The sequence below is a fragment of the Haplochromis burtoni genome, unplaced genomic scaffold (assembly GCF_018398535.1).
Source record: "Haplochromis burtoni strain Fernald_Lab_line unplaced genomic scaffold, NCSU_Asbu1 Contig_35, whole genome shotgun sequence".
NCBI lineage: Eukaryota > Metazoa > Chordata > Actinopteri > Cichliformes > Cichlidae > Haplochromis > Haplochromis burtoni.
In genome coordinates, this window is record NW_024582396.1 from 370,927 (window position 1) to 377,939 (window position 7,013).

Sequence of the window (7,013 nt, forward strand, 5' to 3'; positions counted from 1 at the left end):
CCTTAAGGCAGGAGAAATTATCTCCACGAAAAGGAACAGGTTCGGCCATCGCACAGTGGAACTAATTTTCTTCTTAAATACAAATGGAAAGGGTTACCTTAAATGCATCACGTTAATTTGCAAGTTCATAAGCATTTTCCCTTTCTAGTTCACAATCAATTCTACCCCCAGGTCAAAAATATGTATAGGAAAATTTCCCTAATGTAAAATTATTTATAAAAATACCCGTCTAGCGATTAACTGCATAAGTACATGGAGGCGGGACCTCACAGCAGAAGCCTACTCCATAATGTGTTGTACATTATTATATGTATATTATATGTAACGTGGTATTTTTCATTATTGTATTTACCAACATCAAGAAGTCACAAGCAAAGAAAGACCACACAATGGTGCATGTCTAAACAAGGAAAGTTTACTGGTCAAAATTATTTATTAAAGAAATAAACAACATTTTTGTCACCCCAACAAATACACGTTTAAAGCAACACAACAGCAGCCCAATATCAGACAGAATTCCACTCTGTAGAGTGGGCAATCATTGCAGTTGGTTTTATTTTGTGGATTCAAGCTGCTCTTCATATTTTTGCCCACCAGATGTCACGAGAGAGGATTGTGTTGAAAAGCTTCGAGTAATGAACCATTTTTCAATACAAACTTCAATGCTTCAGAAAGCTTCATTTGGCCATCACTAACAAAAACTAACCAGGAAGTTGAAACAAGAAACTAGGAACTGTCATGAGCATGGTGGCGACAGAGAGCAACGACGGCATACAACACAACAAGGGGCAGTGGAAAACACAGGGCTTAAATACACATGGGAGTAACGAGGGAATGGGAACGGGAGGGAAACACAACTGGGACTGATCTGACATAATGAGACAAGGGGGAAGCAAAAGTCAAAACACTGAACACAGCACACGAGACTATCAAAATAAAACAAAACACAAGACAGGCATGGAGATCCATGCGATCTACTCCTTCAAGAATTTTAAAAAATACAAGAATTTGGTCTGCAGTTAGCTGAAACAACTAACTGACCTTCAAAGTAAAAGAAAGGTAGTGGTGTGTAGCCTGTAACAGGGATCAACTGATCAAATTCACCAGTCTTGTAGGAATTGGCCATGCTGATGATTTAGAGGAAGATGCTATTTAAGTTAGTTTGGAAAGCTTGACAGAAGACAAAAAAATATAAATAAATATCAACAGTCATTAAAGTTGCTGTATTTAATGAAAGGCCCGCTGGAATCCTGTGAATATTTTTATGTAATAATTATACATTTTTATTTGTTCAGAAATGCATGAAGTCATTAAAATTTTCACTTGAACATACTATATTGTCAATAAAAAGTTAAATGATAAGTATAGAATGACACCCATCCCTACAGTACATGTGGACTAAATGGTTTTAGATGCCATGAAAAAAGTGTAAAAGTGTGTTTTTTCAAATCAGCGCCACAAACATGCTTTTTCACCATTTTCACAATTATTCTGTTTGTTGTTAATTAAAAAAGTAAATAATAATCTAACAGTTATAGCAGTATTGTGCAAAAGTCTTGAACTACCCCAATTTTTTTTAATATAGAAACAAGACACTTCACCCGTTGCCTACTGGTGGTGGTCAGAGGGTCCGGTGGCGCCAGTGTCCGGCAGCCTCGCCTCTGTCAGTGCGCCCCAGGGTGGCTGTGGCTACAATGTAGCTTGCCATCACCAGTGTGTGAATGTGTGTGTGAATGGGTGGATGACAGGTTGTGTAAAGCGCTTTGGGGTCCTTAGGGACTAGAAAAGCGCTATACAAATACAGGCCATTTACCATTATAAACACACATACATAGTTACAATGCTATTATGATACATTGTGAGACACCATTGTGATCTGACATTCCATCCTGTACTATGACGTTGTCTTTGGTGCTCAGCTGAACTGTCAATGGTACATAATTGAGGAATTTATATGAAAATATTTGCGTATAACTTATACAGTGGCCTAGGCATTGTTTAGTTAAAGTTTCATCTAGATTGGGTCACTTGTCTTGGAGGAAATAGAGAAGATAAGATAAGATAAGATAAGATAAGATAAGATAAGATAAGATAAGATAAGATAAGATAAGATAAGATAAGATAAGATAAGATAAGATAAAACTTTATTAATCCCTCGGGTGGGTTCCTCTGGGAAATTCGGTTTCCAAAAAGCACAGCACCGACAGAAGTTACACAAAATTACAAATAGGGAACATACAAACATATAAGGCTAAATATGTTTTGAGACTACAGACAGAATTTTTGGGTTGAGAATTGCTTTAAAAGCTTTTTTAATAGTAAAAGACGACATGGTTTAGTCAAACAGTTTTGTAAGGATTATAACTAAACACTAGATGGAGACAAACACAAACTGAACTTCATGCCAGACACTGGTTTTATTAAAGTAAATGAAATTTAATACCACGAAACTTCACATTTATTTGTTAACTAAAACACAGTTTGATTAGTGTCTAATATTTTCTTAATATGGAAAAATAAAAATCAACCCATTATGAACGATGTATATATATGTATATATATATGGGTGTGTGTGTGTATTTACAGTGGTCCTTTACTTTGAATCTTGTATTTATTGATGCTCTACACCTTGTTATAAGCCCTCTGTATTTTCATTTGCTTGGAGACATAATAATAATAATGGTTCTCTCACGCCAACCGGTCGCAGCATATGGCCCCGCCCCTCCCTCAGCCTGGTTCTGCTGGAGGTTTCTTCCTGTTAAAAGGGAGTTCTTCCTTCCCACTGTCACCAAAGTGCTTGCTCATAGGGGGTCATATGACTGTTGGGTTTTTCTCTGTATGTACTATTGTAGGGTATAGCTTGCAATATAAAGCGCCTTGGGGTGATTTGGCGCTGTATAAATAAAATTGAATTGAACCACTTTAATTGTCTTCTCTGGTGCATAAGTGTTTCTGACCTGGGTGCATTATTCTTTTTTAAGAATTCCAGTGAAGAGATGTCAAATGTGAATTGAACACATGGAATCACACCCAGTTAAATTTGAGCCCCCCAAAGTGAGGCACTGTGTATAAAATTTAATGTAATTCCTCAACTGTAAATGCATTTTTTTCTTTTGTTAAACTCCTTCAATTAAAACTGAAAGCCTGCAATTAAATTACAGTTTGACTGTTTGATTTAAAATCTCCTGTGGTACATGGCCGTACCTGTACACCAGTTTGACTTCACTTACCCTTTGAGCTATTTAGAGGTGAGAAATGCTGCCATAGCCATGAGTGGTCTGATGGGGGAGGCAAAGAGACACGAATGTGACCTTGGAGGGAGTGGTTGAAGATAGAAAACATGGTTCCTGCTATAAGAAGGAAGAGCAGAAAAAAGGGGGGAAGAAAGAGCGAGAGGAGGGGGTGCTGACAACAAGCCTACAACACTGTCTTTCATCAAACTGTCATGCTGTTGTGTTGGCTGTTTCCCAGCTCCTGCTTTTACTGCCAGTGCATGTACCAAGCAACACCAAACAAGCATAATCAATCCCAACCAACTCGCCCCATACCCTCCTCCTTCCCCCCCTTTTTATCTGGTGGTGATTATTGACTAGATCTGAAGGATTTTCTTTTCCCCAAGACTTCCACTGAATCAATTTCCTCTCCTGGAAGACGTTTTTGGCTCTATCAGGGTCCAGAAACCCCAAACCCTCCCTCCTGTTGCTGGGAAACCACTCCAGTGATTTGTGTGTTGTCAGAGTGCATTACAGACGGTGATGTGAGAGCGAGAGAAAGAGAGAGAGAGAGAGACGCAGAGATGAGAGAGGAACCTTAGCTGGAGAGCGTGGAAGAAAGAGATGGAGAAGAAAATATACTACATGCACATCTACTCCAGCTCCATTTTTCTTTCACGCACTGTCTCCCTATAAACACACACTGCACTGTGGGGCTCGATTAACATGCTTTGATACCCCCTCCTCCCTTTCTGTCTTTTCTCTTCCTCAGTTTCAGCTTTTGGGATTAAAGGAATGAGGAATGTGTTTGGCAGCAAAACTGTTGGGGGAGAATATTTGATGTTTAATTGATAGAGGCTGGAGCAAAAGACTTGTTATTTGCAATTACCCTAAATCATGAGATTGTGTGTGTGTGCACGTCTCTGTGTCCGTGTGTGAGAGAGATTTGCTGCCAGGAGTTGTCTGTGAGTGCTCTTAAGTGTGAATGCGCTCACACGAGAGTCAGAAACACCCTTCGCTGCCAAATACCTCTCACGCTGAAAAAAGTGTCACATTAATTAAAATCAACAGGGCCATCGTGAGCTCCGCTTCTGTGCCTTCATAGATTTTAACAGTGCAACGTCACAGTGTAATAAAACCTCAGTCCCAGTATTTAAAAAAAGCCTGCATGTAGATCTACTTTAGGTCATTTAATTGGTTTTAGGACAAGTCTGAAAGCTTCAGACGGAAAGATATTTAGTTTAACAAACATTACACAAATATTAACTTTTATTATCTAATAGAATATAATCATATTGGGCATCTCCTACCCAGTGAAAAGCAGTTTCTAAACAGCAGCTCACACCTGTCATGCTCTGTAAGACTAACAGGTGTTAATTAAGTGCAGTCCCTCATTATCTGCACGAGAAAAAAGGAATATGGAAGTTAAGGTCTCTTGAACACTGTTATTCAGAGAAACGACTCCCTATTTACTTAATTAGTTCATTACTACCTACCACTTAGTTAAGGTCCTCTTTGTGAATGGGTTTGATAGCAGCTGTTTTGACTTGTAATAATAAGAAAAGCGCAGGTGTTGCTAATGTTGACTATTCAGGTGTCCCAGTAATGACAGTGTGCCAGTGAGCTGTCACGCACAATGCCAGGCAGCTACAAAAATTCTGAGGTGTTAAATATCAGAACGTAATAAAAAATCTTTTTCACACCAGGTTGTGAGATTATTTAAAAACAACCCCAACACATGACTGATTACGCCATGTCATTATTAATTTAACTGTGTGTGAAGTGGTTAAAAAAAAAAGCAGTATGAGAAAAAGTAAGTGCACCTCATGACTCCGTAGCATGCAGATGCACCATTAACAGCAATAACCTGAGGTAACGGTTCTCTGTAGGTCTTTCTCAGTCTCTCACCTTGATGTCAAAGAATTCTGGCCCACTCTTATTTGTGGACAGATGTTGTGTCACAGCTCTCGCACCACAGAGGTCTGGAGTTTGACTGGGACATTGCAACACCTTCATTCTTCACTTTTTCAGTCATTCTGTTGTAATTAGCTGCTGTGATTGGGATCATTGTACTCCCATGGCTCGGGCTTTAACTGACCTCATGTTTGACTCTAGAATACTTTTGTAATTGGACGTGCTCATGGTTGAGTCAATGGCTGCAGGCTACCCAGGTTATGTGGCTGAAGACAACCTCAACTCAAGATACGTCCAACACTGTGCTGACTGTTGATATGCTGTTTGTTTGGTTTTTTTTCCCCCAAACGTGGAGTTGGGAATTATAGCCACACATCTCCACTTTGGTGATTTGTTCAAAGGACATTCCAGGAGTTCCAGGAGTTGGTTTGTTAAGATCCAACTTTTAAAACCTAAGCCCTGCTGTCATTGGTATGTTTTAGAGAGAAGTGGATGTATCTTTTTCCTAATTATTATTGTCATGAACATGAAAATATAAGATTTTAATTGAGGCCTGTAGAGTCTGAGGTGTAGCTTCTGGGCTTTTGTAGTTTCTGACTCTGGGGGAAATTTGTTTGGACACTCATATCCCTCCTTTTCTATGCAGGTAGTTGACATTATTTGAAAATGAACTCCAGAGTACTGTCCTTCTTCCTCTACCCTCTTCCTCAGCATCATGTCAAAACACACCTTAATGCTCCAAACCAGCAAACTGCCAAAACATCTTTTTTCATCGCAGTGGTCACACTGATGATGATCAGTTAATTAAAGTTATTTGATTAGCAGCCCCTGGATGCTACTTATGCAGTAAAGGTCCCTAATGTTTTTCACACTGCGCCTCTGCATTCGGCTTAGTTTTTGTTAATAGTGTAATATGCAGTTCATTTAATTTTTTTTATCATTAGCTCTGTGAAAACAATTTAGTTCAAGTGCGGTTAGTGCTACTATGAAGCAATATGCGGTTTATTACACTAATTATATGATTTGGACCAATCATAACAGTGTTTTGAGGAGCAGGGGAACAGGAAATGGTTTCATGAGTGAAAGCATACTTTTCTAAAAAAAAAAGAGAAAAAAGAAAAAAGAAAGAGGTAAAATATATTTTCAGTTATTATTTAATCTGATAAAATTAAATTTAATAATAAATAATTTCAGGGTGAATAACCACAGCTTGATTTATGAAGTAAAGATAGCTTACAGTATGTACATTTTAATCACAAAGAAAACTCAGATGACATATTTTAGCTGCTAATACACTGACTAATAGGACTGACGCTAATTTCCTGCATGTTTATAACATGAGTGACACATTTAAATTTTTGTCTTTTTTTTGAAGTCCAAACTTTGAAATATGTCAATGAAATGCACAAAGCTTTAAAGCTTTTGTTGCAAAGAAACATCCCACAGCACGTCTGTTTTTTTGTGACCTCTTACGTTTGTTTGTTGTCGGTGTTGCAGAGGATATTTAAAGCTAAAACAGAAATATCTGTCTATCTGTGTCTCTTTCCACACAGAGTCCTGACCCTCACATGACCCCGTGTGAAACATGGGACTTCAAGGAGGCGGTAAATCCATCGCTGAGCCTTCCACACACACACACACACACACACACACACACACACACACACACACTCATATCTCACCTTGAGGGCAGCCTTGTCTCTCTGCGTACCAGCGTGGATTAAATCCTCTCAGGAACTCGGCTCAGTCAACACTTTGTTAGGACTCACAAACAGTATCAACAGTAAAAATCCTGGATCTTTTATCTGAGCTTAAACTCCAAAGAAATGCACATAACCTCATGACACACTCCAGAATATTGCAGGGTTTATTGTAACATATTTGCCC